General features: G+C 39.8%; 1 protein-coding gene across 7 annotated transcripts in view; it reads right to left on the reverse strand.

Annotated features, from left to right (window-relative positions):
- The window catches only part of LOC147021813 (zinc finger protein 385D-like), a 406,813-nt gene that overhangs the window by 371,572 nt on the left and 12,732 nt on the right, over window positions 1-22,509 (reverse strand). The window lies entirely within an intron of this gene.

A 22,509-nucleotide genomic window follows, 5' to 3' on the forward strand; every position in this document is an offset into this window, starting at 1 on the left:
AAGACATTAAAAGAAATGAAAACTTTAAAGTTTTATATGGGAGTGAAAATGAATATGAAAAGACAAGATGAAGAACAAACTCCTTATATGAGAACAGATCTTCATTTTATAACATCATTTCAAGATTTTTTGAATAGTGGGGTTTATGAAGAACTCTCAAGACAAGAGGAGGATGTTGATAATACAGTGGTAGGAAGTGGATTCAATATTAAAAAAATCATCTTTTTAGATATACACATTCTAAAATCAAACCCTCTTAAAGCTTCTTCTTATATTGAATTACCAAAAGAAATAAAACGAAAGAAGGCAGTTGTTAATATTAAGAATAATGATAATAAATGTTTTCTCTGGTCTGTTCTTGCTCACTTACATCCACCAAAATGTAATTCAGAAAGAGTAAAACAATATATGAAATATGAGAATACCTTGGACATTAAAGATTTTAAATTCCCAATGCAACTAACAGATATTCCTAAATTTGAGAAAAAGAATAATCTTTCTCTTAATGCATATGGATTAACGGATACAAACAAAGTTCAAATATTAAAAATTTCAAACAACTATAAAAATGAAGAAACACACATTGATCTTTTATATTTTAGTGTTGGAAAGAATTCACATTACACATACATCAATAATTTATCAAGATTAATCTCTTCTCAGGTATTCAGAACAGCAAACAAAATATATCCTTGTAAGCGATGTCTTAATTCATTTCATACAAAAGAACGATTAGAACAACATTCAAAATATTGTAGTAATCATAAATCAGCTGTAATTACAATGCCTAAACCTGGTGAAAAGATTTCTTTTGAAGATTATAATAAATCTATCATGCACCCATTTGTGATATATGCTGATTTTGAGTGTATCCTTAAAAAGATTAATACTGCTTCTCCTAATCCAAAAGAATCATATACAAATAAATATCAAAAACATATTCCTTGTGGTTTCTGTTATTATATCAAATCATCTGTTGGAGAAAAGTATAACAAACTTGAACATTATCGTGGAAAAAAAGCTTCACAAGAGTTTGTAAAACGATTAGAAAAGGATTGTATAAGACTCACTAAATTAATGAAAGAAACAAATGAACCGATGAAATTAACCAAAGAAGAAAAATTAGAATTTAGAAAGAACAATATCTGTCATATTTGTGAGGGGGAAATTAAGGAGTCTAAAGTTAGGGATCATTGTCATCTTACTGGTAAATATAGAGGTCCCGCTCATTCCTGTTGTAATCTTAATTATAAATTACCTTCTTTTATTCCAGTCTTTCTTCACAACAGCGCCAACTATGATACACATCTATTTATAAATTAACTTTCAAAAACACCAGGGAATATTTCTGCCATAACAAACACAAGTCAAAAGTATATTTCATTTACAAAAATGATATTCACAAAACCTATAACTCGTATTCGGTTTCTTGATTCTTACAAGTTTATGGGAACACCACTAGCCTACCTCGCATCAAATCTAAGCTCCACGGACTCTTTTCCAAATCTTAATTCATTCTTTCCAAAAGAGGAAATTCTCACTAAAGAGGAAATTCAGATTAAAGAGAGAATTCAAAGTAAAGAGGAAATTCTAATGAATGAGGAAATTAATGAAGAAATTCTAACTGAAGATGAAATTCTAATTATAAAGAAAATTCAAACAATGAATGAAATTCTAACTAAAGAGGAAATTCTGATTAAAGATGAAATTCTGATTAAAGAAGGAATTCTTACGAGAGAGGAAATTCAAACAAGGAATGAAATTCAAAGTAAAGAGAAAATTCTTACAAGTAAGGAAATTTATCCTTATGATTATATGGATTCATTTATGAGATTTAAAGAAACACAACTTCCATCAAAAGAAAGTTTCTATAATAACCTTTATGAAGAAGAGATAAGTGATAAGGAATATAAACACGCACAAGAAATATGGAAAATATTTAAGATAAAGAACCTTGGAGAATATCATGATTTATATCTAAAAACAGATGTTTTATTGTTAGCTGATGTGTTTGAAGCTTTTAGATCACTCTGTCAAAATAAAAATTGTTATGGATTAGATCCTGCCCACTATTTCACAGCTCCTGGTTTAGCTTGGAGTGCAATGTTGAAAATGACAAAATAAGATATAGATTTAATCAGTGATGTTGATATGCTTTTGATGATTGAGAAGTCCAAGAGAGGTGGAATATCACAAGTATGTTCAAAAAGATATGCTAAAGCAAATAATAAATATCTTCCAAATTATGATAGTGAAAAAGATAGTAATTATTTGATGTATTTTGATGCTAATAATTTGTATGGATGGGCAATGTCTCAATCTCTGCCTTATGGTAAATTAGAGTGGGTGGAAGAAAAGGATTATGAAAAGGCTTTGATGAATATTGTTATTTCTTCTCAAGAGGAATTGAATGAGGAAGAAGAAGGTTATTATTTTGAAGTTGATTTGAGGTTCCTGAGTGATCTTCATAATAAGCATAAAGATCTTACTTTTGCATGTGAGAAAGAAACCCCAAAGAAAGAATGGTTAAGTGATTATCATAAAAGTTTTAATATTAAAGGTAAATCAACAGAAAAGTTATTAACAACATTCTATGATAAAGAGGGATATGTTTTGCATCAGAGAAGCTTAAAACAGTTTTTGAGAGAAGGATTGAGAGTAGCTAAAATTCATAGAGTTTTAAAATTTAAACAAAGTCCTTGGGTTAAAAAGTATATTCAATTCAATACAGATATGAGAGCAAATACAAAAGTAAAATTTGAAGGGGACTTTTATAAATTAATGAATAATGCTGTATTTGGAAAGACTATGGAAAATGTTAGAAACAGGCAAAACATTAGATTCGCAACATCTTGGAAAGAAGCTTCGAGATTGATAAATAAACCAAGTTTTGAGAGAGAAGAGGTTTTTCAGAGAACTTTTCTGCAATCATATGAAAAAGGAAAGTATTGTAATGGATAAACCAATTTATATTGGAACAGCAGTTCTTGATTTATCAAAGATATTGATGTATGATTATTTGTATAATGACTTAAAGAAAGAGTATGGTGAAAATGTTTCATTGTTGTATCTGGACACTGATAGTTTTATCCCAGATATAAAAACTGATGATGTTTATGAAGATATGAAGAAAAATATTGGAGTATATGATACAAGTAATTTCAGCAAGAAGAGTGAGTTATTTTCCAAAAAGAATGAAAAGGTTATTGGTAATTTTAAGGATGAGTTGGGTGGAAAAGTAATGAGTGAGTTTATTGGATTGAGAGCACAGGCATATGCTTATAAGTATGGTAATCAGATTGATAAGAGGTTAAAGGGAATAAAGAAATATGTAATAAAGAAATCAATAACTTTTAGAAATTATTATAATTGTTTGATGAATAAGAAAGAAGAATATAGGAAAATGAATACAATAAGAAGTTATAAACATAACATATATATATAGTGAAGAAGTAAATAAAAAGGCATTAGGAGCCTTTGATGATAAGAGATTTATTTTAGATAATGGAATAGATTGTGTTCCATATGGATATTGTATGATAGAGTGAATAGAATAGATTGTGTTTTAACGATGGGAAGATGGGTTAGGGTTTTTTAAGGGCTACCGCCGTGTTTTTTCGCAATATATAAATGGTTAAACCAAGTATTAATCAAACTAAAGAGTGGAGAAAATCTCAGTCTTGGTATATAAATGGAAAACATAATGAATGTGAAAAATATCAAATAAGTCTTATTGAAAAAATAACTAAAACAAAGGTAAATAAAACAAATAAGCGAATCAATTTAAAAACTAGTAAGTTAGAGGAGGTAAAGAAAAAAATGAATATCTTTGAATGGACTGAAAACTTTGATGGTTATCAATTGAACAATGAAAAAACAATTTACTATAATCTCAAAATGATACGTCAGATGAGAGCATTAAGAGAAGCTTATCATTTCGTAATGGCACAAAAGGGGTATCTTAAAAAATATAAAGATTCAAATGTTTTGTTTGTCAATATTTTAGATGGGGATTATTGTGCAAAGAAAATAAACTATTGAAGGAATTTGAGAATGAACAAATCTTTATAGGTTCAATGAGTGAGCTAAACAATATGCATCGGTTATTTGATAGAGTGTCCCGGGGCTTAGACGTTTCAGATATTTCTTTAGAATCACCTTTAACAAATCACATTACTACTTTGCTACTTGAACAAATCTTTATCTTGTTGTATGGGTTATTTGAATAGAGAGCCCCTAGGTTAAAAGGGGAGACAAATAAATATACCTTGGGATAAAAAGGGGGTTTATTTTTAAGGAAAAAAAAAGGGAAATCGCTGAAAATCCTCCATTCATTTACATAGGGAAAAGTGAGCCAGAACCAGTATATTCACCCTACATATATATATATATATATATATATATATATATATATATATATATATATATATATATATATATATATATATATATATATATATATATATATATATATATATATATATATATATATTCATTGATATTTGTTTTCTTTTAATGTAATTTGACTCCACTGGACGATACTTTCATTCTTATCATATTTCTATTCTCTGTTTCTCTTTTACTTGACCAACTTATTTTCCCCTTGTTCAGCACTTTGAGATTTCTTTGTATTTGAAAAGCGCTTTCTATATAACATTTATTATTATTATTATTATTATTATTATTATTATTATAATTATTAATTGAATGCAGTGCAGTAGAAGAATGCAGTGCAGTAGAAGATCGATGCCGTGTGGCCGCTTACTTGGACAAAGGATCCTGGCCCATTTTTAACCATACCTTGTTAACGGAGCCTCAGACGTGACAACATATTGTTACGGATTCGCGCCCGCCGGCGTGCTGACGGCCACGTAACTCGAATCGCGGCACGTCGCCCACCGGACGGACAATCCAGTCGTGACCCTCTCGGACTAACGCCGGGAACCAGTCACGGGTGGACCTTTCGGTCTCACCGCGATCGAGCCAATCGGCCCCCGCGTGGGATAGGATTGCTCGCCAAATTCGACCTACCTAAGTACCCACACGGAGGGTAGACCGGGCGATCGCACCTCCCCGCAGGTCGACTTCGGACACGGGCCACTTAAGCGACCTGTTCCGTACTATCGGGATAACCGAGCGGTGTTATCGTCGGCCTCGACGGTTCGATTAATTATCGGGCGTATTCAGCCCACTACCAACCCTTTACGTGAAGCAAGATGAGGATTCAATGAAAGAAATGACGAAGCGAAGCGGGAAACAGTTCAACACAAAGCACATTTATTCGCGATGAACGGAAAGCACACATATACAATTCCACCAAAAGCACACAGAAAAGAAGAGAAACACAATGCAATTTTACACAAAAAGCAAATGTAAAAGCGAAGACACAATGCAGATCTAATACCGATTACGTGAGCACACGGCAACACTTATACAATTTTACTTCACAGACGGCGCCGACAACACACACACTCAAAGCAAAGAAAAAGAACACCCTCAAGGATGAGGCGGGCCTGAGGCCGAGACCGGGTCGGGCCTACCCGTCTGGTGATGAGACGCGGAGCGGCGATGGTGCCTCAACTCCGCGGGCCTCGCGGGCAGTGTCTGGTAGGGGGTGGGAAAGGGGCCCCCTTGGTCGCACTATCTCAGCGCGGGGGGGGGGAAACAGGAGGGGGTTGCTGATGCTCGGGGTAAGGAGGATTTTTACTCTGCCTCGAGTCCCGCGACGAGCGTCTCCACCTTGGCCAGGCCGCGCCGTCGGCCTCCCTGGTGTGCAGCTCCCGGCACGACGCGAGCACCCCCTCGTCTGCCTTCGCCGCCTCTCCACAGCTCCGTCCTCTTCGCTCCGACTCCAACGCACACGACGACGACGACGACGACGACGACCAACAACCAATTCTTCCTCTTCCCAACTCCACCGACTGCAAAGTCTTAACTCACTTGACTTGACGAACGCGGTCGCTTATATAAGCCCCGTGGCTTCGCTCTCTCATCTTTGACCCCCTGCCTTCGACCTTTCACCTCGCTCCCCATTGGCCCGAGAAAAAGTGGGCGTGAATGCATTTTGATCCATAAATTTGCATATAGCGAGCGCCCTCCAACGCCCTGGAGGCGGGGCCAAATCGCCCCTCGCTCACTGATTGGACGGAACAAAAGTGGGCGTGTGTCGTTTTTGATCCGTTTTTGGAGCGGAAAATCCGTGGTTTTGTACACGCTGTTCGGCGCGCGCCCTGCACGAGTCCAACACCGGTATCCACAAGCGGCGCAAGAACGGTGGCGATGCGACGGTTGCGAGGTGTGACGTGAAGCGGCGCCGCGGTGGGTGGTTGATGTTGTGGTTGGTGGTGGTAACAATGGCGGTTGGTCCAAAATAAAGATAGCAAAAGAAAAACGGCTATCCTGAAGAGTCGCAGCACGCATAAATGACATGTATTCCCACTAGACAACGGGTTTGGGCCTAACTACACATATACTTACTGAGATATCTCACCTAAGGGACCTGAATGGTGGTTTGCGAATTTGGTAACCACAACAATATATTACTTATCTTATATGTAATAACTATTTTTCCATTAACTTAATATGAGTTAACATCCACATGCCTCCATGAGTAGCTTTCACACTGTTAGGTAGTGTCAGTGATACAATGGGATGTTAACACTTGCATGCCTATTATTCAATATGGAACAATTATATATTTTTTAAAATTATTTTGTATACATGACCGAGGCTTGTGGAAGAGCTTCGAGAAGAATGGAAGGGAATAGAATGGAAAGGGGGAGACACCAACAGCAGAGTAGAAGTGAGAGTAAGATCAAGGGGAGGGCGAGGACACATGGGTTGACCAAGTTGCACACAAGCTGAATAAAACAAAGCAAGAAGAGGAAGGGGAGTGGGGATGAAAGAGAAAAGAAACAAACCAACCAACAACTAACAATCTAAAAGAGGTGAGGGGGAAAAAAAATCACGATAACCTGGAAAAAGGAGCAATTTTGAATGGGGTCATTTGAGGTATAAGAGATCATGAGTATGGATTGGTTGGAGGGGGGGGTGACCTGAGGAAGTGGTGAACATGTCTGAAGCCCTGAAGGGAAGAATTGGACTGAACAGACTGTGGAAGTTGGCTCCACAGGTGAGAGAAAGGAAGAACATTGAATGGAGGTGAGCAGTGAGCATGGGGTTTGGGAGATGAGCAGTGAGCCAGGGAGGGAGGTTGTTGGGACCTTGAAGGTCGGGAGGTTCTTGAAACTCTTCAAGTGGCAGAAGGATTTGGAGGGATTGTCACAGGTGTTACTCACAGTCACGGACTGATCGAATGCCGCGTTCTCCAAGCCTAGAGCGAAAAGGTGTGGGCTCTGAAGGTCATCATAACATGAGGGACCGGCATGGGTATCTTGCGAGTGAGGGTTTGAGAGGGGGGGCAACAACAAGGAGTATATCCCACCCTGGCATGTGTCGGTCCTGCAACACTGACAGGTTGGCACACCACACAATCTCCAAAACACAAACATCAATATTAACATCATCCAAGTGCATTATAACTCCCGTAATGCACTGGGTTTTGATCCAAAAAGGGGGGGGGATACTGAGGTATTGTGAAGAGGTCCTGGAGGGGGTGGGTGGGGGGGGGAGTTCGACCTGTGTCACTGAGATTTGCACAGAGTTCGACCTGTGTGGCAGCGATTTGCGATTTGCTGCAAGTCCGAGCATGGCGTCTTCAACGAGAGGCGTTTGGAATGCATTTTGGCTCTCATCCCAAGAGGCGGATTGACGACATGAAGGAAGTTTTCTCCATTGATGGCTCTGAGTGGCTTTATGGTGGCCAGTCCCGAGGAGGGAAGCCATGTGGTAGAGGGTTCAGTCATGTGGATGGTTGTGACATTTATGGAGGGTATGGTTCTGGTGGATGTAAATGTATTGGCTTTGGCTGGAAGATGGGCATGGAGGGAATAAATCTCAAAACAGGGCTCCTCGAGGGGTGCCATCAGAGAGATGGGTCATGCTCGTGGCGAATGGGCTGGGCATGGTGGTGATCAGCCTGTAGGTGGTCGAATCAGGGAGTCGAAACCCGAAGAAGAAAAGGACAAGATTTGAGCAGATGACACTCGAATATGAGCAAGGATGGGAACAAATCCACAAACGCTTATCATCAGTTTACATGAATGTTGTATGTGGGTAATTTCAGGCTGGCGGAGACTGTGCAGGGTCTTTCCTGCTTCCAATGCTTGGATGTGGCCCGTTTAAGAGCTTTGCTGGAAAAATGAGGAACGGGTTAACATCTTTACTGGATTTGTCAGAGGGTAGGGGAACGGATGAAAAAAATTTGATTGTGTTTGTTCGGTGAGTCGATGTGTGCTGGAGTATGCGTTGGTGGGTGTGTAGGTGGCATGGGGGTGCTGTGTGTGGGAGTGGCATGCCTGGTGTGGAAGTTGCATGTGATGATGGGAGTACTGCTTGTGTTACTGCTGTTGAATGTGCAGAGGGGGAGGGTGATAGTATGTGTGTGATGGCTACAGGTGAGTGTGTGTGTGAAGGTGGGGTGGCAGGCTGTGCGCATGGGGCTGTTACGGTAAGGGGGTGGTGGGGGGGGTTCAAAACGTGGATCATTGCATGGTGGTTGCAGCAGGTGTGCTGTCGGTATTGCAAGTGCTGTGGGTGTAAGAAGTGAATGGAGTGCAGTGAGTGTGCACGAGGATGGAAGTGCAGATCATGTGGAGGGGGGTCGGGCGATGGTGCATATGTGTGTGTGATTGAGGGAGCCGGATGAGGAGCGGAGGGGGGGGGGTGATCATGGCGAAAGTTTTTGGCAGGGATTAAGGGTATTGAATATGTGGACTCACCATTTTGTTTCAAGGACACAAAATATAGAGTTTGTGTTGTTTGAGAGGTGCGAGGGTGGGAGATATTGATGGAATATTGGATGACGTTTTGGCTGGTTATTAACAATGTGGGCTAGTAACATTGGTAGTGGTGCATGTGGGGGAGGGGGAGGGGGTTCATAATGTGGGGATGGTCTACTTTGAACCTTAAAAGAGGAGGTATATGTTTTTGTGGGGACATTTGCAGGATTTGGTGAGTGGGTTAATTTTTATTCATGGCTTCTGCCAAGGGTGTGATTCAGTGCTGATTTATATTTAGTGATGGATGTTAACTAGTAGTTGGAGCGATGCTGTGGTAGTGAGGGGTTTGGGTTTGTGAATATGTGGGGATCCCTGTATGGTCATAGTGAGTGTATGCGGTCAGGTGACAGGGTTCATAATAGAAGGGGGTGGCAAGATTTGCGGTAGTTATTGAGAAATAAATTTATTGGAACTTATTTAGACTATAAACCGAGGATGAGGTTGGAGGGTTGGGGCAGCATGGGGAGGTTAATGGAAGGGAAAGGTTGAAGCTGGTGTTCTACATGAATGCCAGGAGCTTGAATGGAAAGATGGAACAGCTGAAAGCTCGGATGGATGGTGAGGGTTATGACATCGTTTCTGTAATTGAGACGTGGTTTACTGTGCAATCTTACTGGATGACAGGAATTTAAAGCTACAGGGTTTATGGCTGTGATAGGAAAGAGAAAAGGGGAGGTGGTGTGGAAATCTGGGTGAATGACAGTATTGTATCAAGAGTAAGGCATTACATTAAGGAGGGAATTGATAAAGAATATTCTGCATGGATAGAGATTTGAGATGGAGGATCAGTAGGATACTTGGTGGATCCTTTTACAGGCTTCCTGGTGTGAGGGAAGCGCAGGAAAGATGGATATGTGGAGAATTCAGAAGGGCATGTGATAAAGGAAGAGTATTGATTTTGGAGGATTCCAACTTGCCCAGTTATATCGAGTTCAGAAACAGGGACAGAGAAGAGTAGATGAGGATTTTTTTAGACCGAGTCCAGGATTGCTTTTTAACTAAGGTTGTTCAAAAACCCATGGGGGAGTGCTGTGTTGGACCTCTTTTTGAGTAACGATCCAAATATGTGGAGGTGGGGGAGGTTGGGGAGGGATAAGCGACCACATTCATAAGTCACAACTCTATTGTTGAGATGTAACGTTCAGGATAGTGGTGTAAGGTTGTTGGATTTCAGGATGGCAAATTTTGAGGATATGAGAAGTGATTTTGGGAGCTTTAGTTTGGGTAAAGTTAATGAATGGGAGGTCTGTATTGGAGAGGTGGGCAACCTTCAAGGAGAAAATGTGTACGGTGCAGAGTAGGCATATTCCAGTGAGATGTAAAGGTAGAGGCAGAAAGAGACCAGGATGGTTGAGTAGGGAGGAATGCAGTGTAACTAAGGATATGCAGAATGCATTTATAAAGTACAAAATAACAGGACTCGAGTGCGACACTCATATGCAAGCCAAGAGGGATTATGAAAAGGACATAGTCAATAATTTTAAACATAACAGCAAGACATTATTCAAGTAAACAAAGGGGAAAGGAAAGGGTGAAGAGGAGTGCGGACCCATTGATGAATAACACAGGAGGGTTTGTGGACGATGAGGGTGGGATGGTAGGTTTATTAAATAGTTTTTTTTTTTTGCTTCCACGTTTATATGGAAATAGTCAGGAGAGCTTCTATTAGCAGAGCGTATCTATCTCAGGGTTGGGGGAGGGGATGCATTAATAAGGGCTTTTAGAATAGATCCATGTAGGAGTAGATTAAGTGAAGAAGCAGCTAAAAAGATTAAGGGAAAATAAAGCTCCAGGGCTGGATAATATGCTTCCTAGAGTATTGTGGGAGGTGGTGGTGGAGATAAGCGTGGTATTAGTGGATATCTTTAACAGATAAGCAAAGCATGGTATTTGTGGATATCTTTAACAGATGTAAGCTAAGCATAGTATTTGTGGATATCTTTAACAGATAAGCATGGTATTAGCTGATATCTTTAACAGATAAGCTAAGCATGGTATTCGTGGATATCTTTAACAGATAAGCGTGGTATTAGCAGATCTTTAAAAGATAAGAATGGTATTAGCAGATATCTTTCATAGATAAGAATGGTATTAGCTGATATCTTTAACAGATATGCTAAGCATGGTATTAGTGGATATCTTTAACAGATATAAGGTAATCTTGGTGTTCGTGGATATCTTTAACAGATAAGCATGGTATTAGCGGATATCTTTTACAGATAAGCTAAGCATGGTATTAGTGGATATCTTTAACAGATGTAAGGTAATCGTAGTGTTAGTGGATATCTTTTACAGATAAGCATGGTATTAGCGGATATCTTTAACAGCTCGTTGGATTCAGGACAGGAACCAGAGGATTGGAGAATAGCAAATGTAACACCAATATTTTAAAAACGGATCCAGAGAAGAATTGAGAAGCTCGAGACTGATAAACGACTTCAGTTGTAGGAAAAGTGTTTCAGACATTCATGAAGTAATGGAAAGGGAAACACTTGAATAAATACAAACTCATTAAAGATGGTCAGTATGGATTTACCAAAGGGAGATCATGTTTACCAAATGTATTGTACTTCAACGGAGTCATTTCCAATTGGGTGGATGAAGGAAGTACAGTGGAGGGAGTGAATCTTGACTTTCAGAAGGTGTTTGATAATGTACCCCATAATGTATGTACCCATAGCCAGGATGGTTTGTACAGTGGATGGTCGAGAAGCAAACTGGATTGGAAAACGGCTTAGTGAGAGGAAGCAAAGAGTAGCTGTGAGTGGGAGGATGTCTGGCTGGGAAGGATGAAAGTAGTGGGGGACCTCAGGGATCAGTACTAGGACCATTATTATTTACGAGCAAATACCACCCATCGCTTTGCTGAACAGAATAGAAAAGGGAGTGGTGGAGTAAAAGAGCGAGGATTGGAAGAGAGAGGTGGGGGAGAGAGGGAGGGAGAGTGAGGAGGGTGGGGAGCAAGGAGGGAAGGAGAGTAATGAGGGATAGGGGAATGGAAGGCAGCGAGAGTTGAGAGAAAGGGATGGCAGACATGTGGTAAAGCGTTAAATACATTTCATACTGTCTCATCAAAATACTTCTGCATCGAATAACAGTGAATATGGAAACAAACTATTGTCTGAAATCTATTTGCTACTAGTCTGGGATCCAAGTTCCAAAAAGGGCCTTAAAAATGAAGTTACCTGTCACGGAAAGATATACTTTGCAGGCCACTTTTTTTGCAAGTTCAGACCCTTAGGGAACAGAATCCAGAGGCCTGCTCTGCCCGAGGAATTGCAAAATTGGAAAAAAATTGCATTTTTTACCACTACTACCCTCAAATCGAAACTCGCCTCTCGTGAAAAAATGAAAGATGCAGAATGATAAAGTTAGGGTAATTTTAATGGAAATAGTACTAAACTTGGCACATTAATAGAACATAACGTCCTGAAAATTGCCACTATACTTTTGACATAAAATTTCCAAGATGGCCACCATTTTTTTCCAAGATAGGACAATATGTTTGACCATGGATATCAATCTTCCATTATACGTTGAGTATTATTCAAATTGTTTCATTGCTTTGTGTTTGTTATAAAACCATTGCATGGTTTACACTATTAGGGAGTGCAATACAATGTATTGGGGCTTGTTTCTAGTGTCAAATGTGTTATCCTCCCAATGTTGACCCGAACGATTTAGCACATATTAAAAAGGTATTGCGAAGTTTTGAGTTTCTCATATGTCTGTGACCCTCAGATAAATAATTTGGAAATATACATAAATACGGCCCTTATCTTCTAAAATACTTATTTTTTTCTCAATAAAAATACCCATAGTTCAAAGAAAATTCATAGAATATTTGACATGTCAAATGATTAAATTATTTTATTTTATTTAAAAATCATGTACACAACTAATATCAGGCTGGATATTAACAATAACATTTCCATTGTCTTGTTTAAATAAAGTAATAAAAAATATTACAAAATGCATTTTGAAACTATGAATACTCCCTCTCTTCCAAATTGGCATACGAGCAGACGACAAGATTGAAGCAGATCTCCACAGCAAAAGGTACGTATGTTGTTATAGTATGCATGAAACCGCATTGGAATGTTGCATAATATATGTGCAAGTGACCATGTTATCAATTAAACAAAACATACCCATTATAGTAGGGCGGCTAAGGCAGTGGTATGTGCATTTTGTGTTAAAAGCATGAAACTTGGCACACTTACACATTGACCCATACCTTAAAAAAATAAATATAGAACCCACTTGCCACAGACCAATTCGAGTTTGTAATGTAAAAGTTTTTGGCGGAATAGCATTTATACATTAAATAATAAGATTAATTAATTTATTATAAAAAACTTCTGCCTAAAATATTATGTCAGCTAGTTAACTATTCTGAATGCAATATTTAAATAATGCCAAAAACATTAGGATTTTTGGTTACCATGTCAACAGAATTACAAGCATTTTAAGTCTACTTACCGTCCTTATACAAATATAACCCTCCCATTATTTTTCCTAAGATGCATATTAATAACATATGTGAAAATGAAATTTTTGTTTTAGTCCGTTTGATGATGCTACTAATAATTATTTGTTGACATGCAAGTAGCACAGGAAGTGCACCTGCTCCGGTGGTAAATAACCAGAAGGTCATCACTGTAGCCACCTTTAAATGACTGTTTGGCGATCAATTTTCAGAAGAAGGTGAGTAATGCTACATTCATATCACAGATTATATACTTCTGTACTCATAATGATAAAAAAATACAATCAAAACATGTAAAGAAACGATATAATGGCAAATGAAACCTATCATAAATTTGCAAATCCCCCCACTCAAACTATTGGCCAATATACTACTTTCTACAAGACATGTTATACATGTTATATATATATATATATATATATATATATATATATTGTGAACCTGAGAGGAACTATGCCCCAAATCCTAATTTATTTAAATACATATCAAGTCAATGAAATTAATAAAACAAATGGTAAATCTCAACATTCATCTAGTTCTCTAGAATGTCAGGTCACTTAGTGCAAGGGAGCAGTCCTTATTTAGATGTGCATACTTGTTCTTGCTTTAGAAGAAATTGTCTTAATACAAGTGGCTGTACATGTAATGTTTTTGAGATACAAAGATATTCTTGTATTATTCTAGACTGCAACCTATAGTACATATTTGTTTCTTCCACAGATTAGCTGGCATGGTGGAGTAGACTGAATAAATCATGGAACCAGAACACACAAGGGAGAAAAGATCCCGATCTGACACAGATTATTCCAGATGTCTAATTTGTCAGCATGTATCAGAAACTGTGCCGCTCCAACAATTAACGCCACTGGGTTATCCAGCACTTCTTAACGCTGTCACGAAACGAATGGATGAAGTAGCTTTTAGATTGGAACGAGACATTATAGATGAACATAACTTTATGCGACATGAACCAAAAATGCATGCAAAATGTCATAACAGTTATACAAACCGAAAGACAGTTGAACAGAAAATACGAAATGTTAAGACTACTGTGAACAATTGTGACGAATCAAGCTCTAGTTCCAACACAGCACATATGGGAACAAGGTCAAGTTCTGAGCAACCTATCTGATACAAGCACTAGTGTTTCATTTGTTGCAAAGAGCGAGATAAAAACGGCGAATGGAAGCTCTTGCTCATCACAGATATAGAAGGGCATAAACCGATTCAACAGAAAGCAAGAAGCCTTCATGATAAAGTCATGCTGAAGAGATTACATATGTTTGATAGTGGTAGCATTGACATAGTTGCAGCAGATTTTCGCTATCACCGCTCTTGCATAACAACTTACATGAACAAGAGGAACACTGGCGCAAAACACCAAGCTGAGAATGATCCATATAATGATGCATTTGAAAAACTGATTTCCGAGATAGAAGCACCCCTATTTCTTGAGAATAAGGTATTCTATATTACAACCCTACGAAATCAGTACAGGACTAAATATGTTCTGTTATCCTCAGTGCCTACATCTTGAGTGGCTGTGATACAGTTAGCTATCCATTCCAAAGAGGAAAGAAGCAGGCTTTCAAATGTGCTGTAGACAATCCAGAAAAGCTTCTTCCACTTGCTCAGTATGGCAAACCTGACGAGAACGTTATCCTTGATGTATCGACTGATGTCATTGAAGCTGCAAGATTCTTCTTTCTGGCCCTCTATACACAATCTGATTTCCTGGGTAGTCTGGATGTCCTGCGTGCACACATTTTCGCTACCAAAAAATGTGACCTCAGATGCCTGCCTCCTACAGAGGATACATTTTACCTTCACTTGCTACAAATTCTTCACCAAAAGGCTGTGTGTAAGAGTGCTCACATTTCGAAACCAGTACACCCAATAGCAACTGCATTCGGCAGAGAAATCAGGAATGGCAAACTGGTGCCAATAATGATGACAAAGGATCCAAACCAAGAGCTGTACAGGAAAAGTTCTGTTAATGCAAGAAGAGCAACTGTCTTCGGAGCTGCCTGTGCGCTCGAGCCAACTCGAAATGTGTTTTTGCTTGCCTTTGCATGGGCGGCCCACTGAAATGTGGACGCGCTGAAGCAAACCTCTTGATTCCTGATGAGAACTAAATAATGAACTCGTCAGTGGAACATTCATTTTCATTGATGAGTGCAATATGATACATGTCAAATTTTGCAAGACTTTGGAAAAATATGTAATTTTACTAAGTGTCATCATGTGAAACTATTTGTATTTATTATATTAGAGAGGGTCACAACATAAAAGACACAAAAATAACTCATGTTGTGCATTTATATCGAATTTGTGGTGAGAACAGACATTTAGTCAGAAATTGACAGCCATTTTGAAAAAAAATGGTAGCCATATTGAATTTTTCATTAAATTTAATAGTGCGTTTTCTTGTCCAACTTTCAAAGGTCGAATAGCACATATATCAAGCAAGTAACACAATTCTAAAAATGTTTCTTTAGGGACCAAATTATTGTCAGTCATGCAAAATGGCAGCCATCTTCGAAAGATACAGCCACAATACATTAGGTTTTTTACGCCAAAAAAAGAGTGAACCAAGCAATGGTTTCGTAACAAACATAAAACACTTGAAAAATTGCAATAATACTCAGAATATAATGAACATAGATATCTATGGGAAAATATGGCATCCATCTTGGAAAATGGCGGCCATCTTAGAAATATGGTGGCCATTTTGAAAACCTTTAGTCAAATTTATAGTGAATAATTTAAAGGATGTTATGTTCCATTAATGTGCCAAGTTTCATACTATTTAAATTAAAATTACCCAAACTTTATCCTTCTGCATTTTTCAATTTTTCACGAGAGGCGATTTTTTATTTGAGGGTAGTAGTGGTAAAAAATGCATTTTTTTTTTCAATTTTGCAATTCCTCGGGCAGAGTAGGCCTCTGGATTCTGTTTCCAAAGGGTCTGAACTTACAAAAAAAAGTGGCCTGCAAAGTATATCTTTCCGTGATGTGTCATCTCAAATTTTGGTGCCCTGGATCCTAGACGATACCAGTCATACTATAAATACTGCCCAGAGACAAACAGCGCCCAGAGACGAACAGCACATGGACATATCCAGAACTAAGTTGTCTGGAGGCAAACACTGCTTAAACACGTCTGATGTCTGGAGACAATCTCCAGAAAAAACAATGCCCGGAGACAAACTCCGTACTGACATAACCACTGCCCGGACACGTCTGGACAAAGAGAGAGAGACACACAGAGAGAGAGAGACACAGAGAGAGAGAGAGAGAGAGAGAGAGAGAGAGAGAGAGAGAGAGAGAGAGAGAGAGAGAGAGAGACACAGAGAGAGAGAGAGAGAGAGAGAGAGAGAGAGAGAGAGAGAGAGAGAGAGAGAGAGAGAGAGAGAGAGAGAGAGAGAGAGAGAGAGAGAGAGAGAGAGAGAGAGAGAGAGAGGTGCGCGAGAGGTGTGCGCGAGGGTGCTGCTCTGTATTGGCGGGGGCGAGAGCGAGAGATGGGATAGAGAGAGAGAGAGGGAGAGAGAGAGAGGGAGAGAGAGAGAGAGAGAGAGAGAGAGATGTGTGCGAGGGTGCTGCTCTGTATTGGCGGGGGCGAAGCGAGGATGGGATAGAGGGAGAGAGGGAGAGAGGGAGAGAGGGAGAGAGGAGAGAGAGATGTGTGCGAGGGTGCTGCTCTGTATTGGCGGGGGCGGAGCGAGGATGGGATAGAAAGAGAGTGAGACAGAGCGAGAGAGCAAGAGAGAGATAGAGATGTGTATGAGGGTGCTGCTCTGTATGAGAGTGGAGAGAGAGAGAGAGAGAGAGAGAGAGAGAGAGAGAGAGAGAGAGAGAGAGAGAGAGAGAGAGAGAGAGAGAGAGAGAGAGAGAGAGAGAGAGAGAGAGAGAGAGAGAGAGAGAGAGAGAGAGAGAGAGAGAGAGAGAGAGAGAGAGAGAGAGAGAGAGAGAGAGAGAGATATATATATATATATATATATATATATATATATATATATATATATATATATATATATATATATATATATAGATATATCGGTGGGTGGTGTTGGGGGGGAGGGGAGTCAGCAGAGAGAATATGTTATGCTTTATGAACCACACACACACACACACACACACACACACACACACACACACACACACACACACACACACACACACACACACACACACACACACACACACACACACACACACACCTATTACTGTCGATAATTTCCATCAGTTATTTGATTTATGGAGTTAAGAGTCAACTTTATAAATTTGCAGATGACACAAAGCTTGGAAGTGAGGTTGATAGTATGGGTGGGTAGAGGTGGAAGGTGTGGAGGGGGGGACGGTTGATCAGACTTAATAAAGTCTTCATACTTTAATCGATTGGTGAAAAGATTGGCAGAAGCAGTTTAACATAAACAAGTCTGAAGACGACGATGGTTCACGAGCGGTATTTGACGATGTAGATTGTTTCAGAAGTCAAGGATGGCACAATGTGATAATGTTTGACCAAGTTATAAAAATGATCAACATGATGTGGTACGATTGACAGGTTGTTAGCTGCAAAATGTCGAAAACCCGGTTTCGTTCAACAACTTTCAAAATTTGACCTTTGCATAACATTTAAAGGTCACAAAACAATGTTGTGGATAAGGAAATGTTGTGGACAACATTGTTGTGGAAATCCACAACAATGTTGTGGATAAGGAAGGATAAAATAAGGAAACAGGATACATGCTATAGCTTATTGGAGTTAGTTCGTCGAAGAAGGTCGAAAACCCGGTTCGATTCACACAACTTAAAAAATTTGACCATTGTGACCTTTAAAGGTCAAAGGTCAAGGATTATGACCTTTGGTGCAAAACTTCCTCTGGAACATTCCAGGAACAATATAACGTCATATAGGCTATATGGCATTTCACACTCATCGGATTATCCATACTTTGATGAAATCAGCATAAAAAAACAAACTTGAAGGGGGCGCCACGGGCAATGTGTTCGAGATAGAGAAAAAATGGTTTCCAGACTTTAGGTGGGGAATGACCTCAAGATTATGCATAAAAAATATTGTCATCCTCGCTTTCAAAGTTTGGGCGGTCGTATGATTTTTATGTCAAAATTCGAAATTTTCTAAGTTCATGACCTTGTGACCTTGAGACCTTGACCCTTGGAATGAAAAATCGAGCTCTGTGGGGCTATGCAGGTGCCATTGGGCTAACCAAATACCGAAACCCCTGCCAGATTTGACAAACCCCTCGGAGAAGAAATTTTTTATGTCAAAATTCGCAATTTTCTAAGTTCGTGACCTTGTGACCTTGACCTTGGGATGAAAATGAAAAACCGAGCTCCGTGGTGCTATGCAGGTGCCATTGGGCTAACCAAATACCAAAACCCCTGTCAGATTCGACAAACCTCTCGGAGAAGATGCAAATTGAAATCGGCTACCCCCTAAAAACACATGTTTTTTGGGCGTGGCTCTGCCCATAATGGGCACACCACGCCCATTTTCAGGAAAACACAACTGCATCATGATATAAACCTCCCACCAAAATTTTGTCAGGATTGGATCAAAACCCACGGAGCTATGCTCGGGACAGACACAGACAGACAGACAGACAGACAGACAGACAGACAGACAGACAGACACACAACAATAACGAATATAGTGGTCACTAGTTTTTTTCGTGAAAATATTTTTTCATGAACCAATATTTTTTTCGTGAAAATATTTTTTCGTTAGCCAATTATTTTTTTCGTGAAAATATTTTTTCGTGAACCAATAAATAAAAGATGATGGGGATGGGGATGGATAGGAATTATGAAAATCGGGATTACAGGATGCGATTAGCAATCTTGGATTGTGTCATACAAGATAAAGATCTCAGAGTGATGATAGATCTGGCGGGGAGGGGGGGGGGGCAGGTAAGCAAACAATACAATTCTATTTCAGACAGCGATAGGTAAGCAAACAGGGTTTTGGGTTGTATTCGTAGGTGTTAAGTGAAGTATTTTGTAAAGGGAGAGGCTTTCACAAATGTTGGAAAGCCGAGTGAAAATGAAGAAGAAAATCCATTCATCAGTTGCTTTGTTCTGTTGCTATTAGTGTAGTAGATAGTAGAAAAATCGTGCAAAATATGATACAAGCATCAAATTTGGCACTTCTGTTCTGCAGGGCTTTCTGATCAAATCTGCCTGATTGGCCATTTGAAAATCCAAATTTTGAAAAATTTGACGAAAAAAAAACAACTTCAAAATTTTTTAAGTCACAGCTGGCTGAAATTCTTGAAGCGCAAGTGAACATCCCAGACAGAGAACCAAGGGGAGATGCAGTCATCATTGATGGCTCAGCACTTATGAATGCCCTACCTCCACACACTTCAAAGATATTTGATGACTATGCTAAAGAAGACATCGTCCCAAAGGTGGAATCCTATGGTGCCAAGTACGAGAGGGTGGACGTAGTGTTTGATGTGTACAAGAAGTCAAGTCTGAAGTCTGAGGCAAGATCGAAAAGGGGGCAAGGAATCAGAAGAAGAGTGACAGGAACCAGTAAGACCCCAAGTAACTGGAGAAGCTTTCTTCGAGATGACAGCAACAAGACTGAGCTGTTTCACTTCCTTGCGGAAAAGATGTGTGAAACACAGACGACAAGCACAGTCATTGTCACAAAAGGAGAAGATGCCATTAGCAACACAAGGAAGTCACTGAATGCTGTGTCTCCATGTTGTCATGAAGAAGCTGACACTCGAATATTTGTACACGCCAGGGATGCAATGACGGATGGTAGCAAGTCCATTATCATTAAGGCTAATGACACAGATGTACTAGTCATAGCAATATCTGTACTGCCATCCTTACAGGAACTAGGTCTTGAGAACATGTGGATTGCCTTTAGCCAAGGAGCCAAGGTGCGATGGATTCCAGTCCATGAGGTAGTTTCTGCAATAGGGCCTGAGAAAGCTAGAGGGATCCCATACTTCCATACGTTCACTGGATGTGACGTCGTGTCTGCCTTCCGCGGTAAAGGGAAGAAAACTGCCTGGCAGACTTGGAACGTCTTTGATGATGTTTCTGAAACATTCACCATTCTCAGCCAGCATCCAACATTGATTCGTGATCTTGACTTTTTTGAATTTTTTTTTCTTCAGATTTTTCAAAATTTGGATTTTCAAATGGCCAATCAGGCAGATTTGATTAGAAACCCCTGGAGAACAAATGTGCCAAATTTCATGCTTGTGTCATCATTTTCACGATTCCTCCCAAAAATGACTGTTATCTGCCCCACTATATTGCCTTCCCAGCAGTCGTTAGAACAGGAATTTGTAATTTATTCAGGGTGCCGGCGATAGCACACCTACTCTTCGCGAAGGACACCATGGGATCTTTAACGTCCACCAATTAACGCCGGCAGTCAGGACACCAGTTGAATATCCATCCGAGGGATGGCGCACACACATTGATGTATTACCCTGCCTGTGAAACACCGGGATGACAGTTTATAGCTGGGTGGGGATTCAAACCCAGGTGAGACAGCTTAGAGGCTGATGTGCGTAGATCTAGGCCATCGTGCCAGCCCTCACAAGTGTTTTATCTTTTAAATACAGGAAACTTTAGAATATGTACACCCGCTTCACATAAACTTCTGAGGTTGAGTTTGATTTACTCGTATGCAGCCTATGGCTGCTTGGCTGCATCATTTTCTGGGGACGGGGCTGTGCCGCTGATCCTTTAACTGTTTTGTGAAAATAAGCAAAAAGCTCCGAGCAAAGAAACTGCCCTTACGGACAGGTTAATTACCTCCATCACCGAAGGTGGATGGAGGTTATGTTTACATCCCTGTGAGCAGGATATCTCAAAACGTTATGGTCAGTCGAAACCGGATGAACAGGTTGGGTATGTGACAAGGATGAGTTGTTTAGATTTTGGTGAAGATCCTGATCCGGATACCAGAATTATTTAAATATTAAAGTGATTCTTCACCATTGAGAAACGGGGCCAAACCAATTTATATATGATACGAGGTGTGATCAAAAAGTTCGGTGAATGGTGCTGCTTCTAATGAACGCGTGAATATTGTTGAGGTCAGTGGGCCTGGCTTACTTGGTTAACCCTCTCACTTGCCAGCATGCAGCAGACGCCATTTTACTCCGTGCCAGTGTGCTGTGGCATTGTTTTGTGTGAGCACGTGTTTGTGGCGTTTGGCGCTTTTGTAGAAAATGTCGAAGTTTGAGCAACGTGCAAACATGAAATTTTGTTTTTAAACTTGACAAGATGGCTATAGAATTGTCTAATAGATGAAGCTGTGACAAAGAAGACCGTTTTCAAGTGGTTTCAGAGGTTTCGGGAAAAAAAATGAGTCACTGGAAGATGATGAAAGAAGCGCTCGTCCGTCAACAGCACAAACCGATGAAAAGCATCACTCAAGTCAGCACCGTCGTCCATGAAAACCGACATTTAACCAAGTGAGAAATCATGGAAGAGACCAGTCTTTCGTTTGGTTCCGTTCAGGCCAAACTGACAGACGATTTGAACATGAGATGCGTCAGCACAAAGTTTGTAACACGCATCCTCACAGATGACCAAAGAGAAAGTCGTGTCTTCATTTCACCTAACTTGTTTGATCGATGCGTTTCGGATCCAACACGCTTACCCCAGGTGATAACGGGTGATGAATTGTGTGTTTACAGCAATCATCAGGAAACTAAAGCATGGAGCTCCCAGTGGAAGACACCTGTGTCACCGACACCGAAAAAGGCGTGACAGTCGAGATCGCAAGTGACTAGTGAGGGTCGTGCTGATGGCATTCTTCGAGATGGAAGAAATGGTTCTTGCAGAATTTCTTCCCAAAGGTGCTACCATTGATATGGCTTTCTACGGGGAAGTTAAGAAACCTTTATGTGAGGCAGTCAGATGGAAAAGACAAGAAAAGTGGAAGAACGGGTGGCTACTCCATCACGACAATGCGCCCTGACACATGTCGCTCTGTATCCAACAACATTTTGCAGCAAAAGTAATTCCCGTCGTCCCGTATCTGCCTTATTCGTCAGACTTCTGGCTGTTCCTCAAATTGAAACAAACGATGAAAGGGAAGGGATTCAACACGAT

The sequence above is a fragment of the Eptatretus burgeri genome, chromosome 8, assembly GCF_056783735.1.
Source record: "Eptatretus burgeri isolate ZD-2024b chromosome 8, Ebu_testis_v1, whole genome shotgun sequence".
Classification (NCBI taxonomy): domain Eukaryota; kingdom Metazoa; phylum Chordata; class Myxini; order Myxiniformes; family Myxinidae; genus Eptatretus; species Eptatretus burgeri.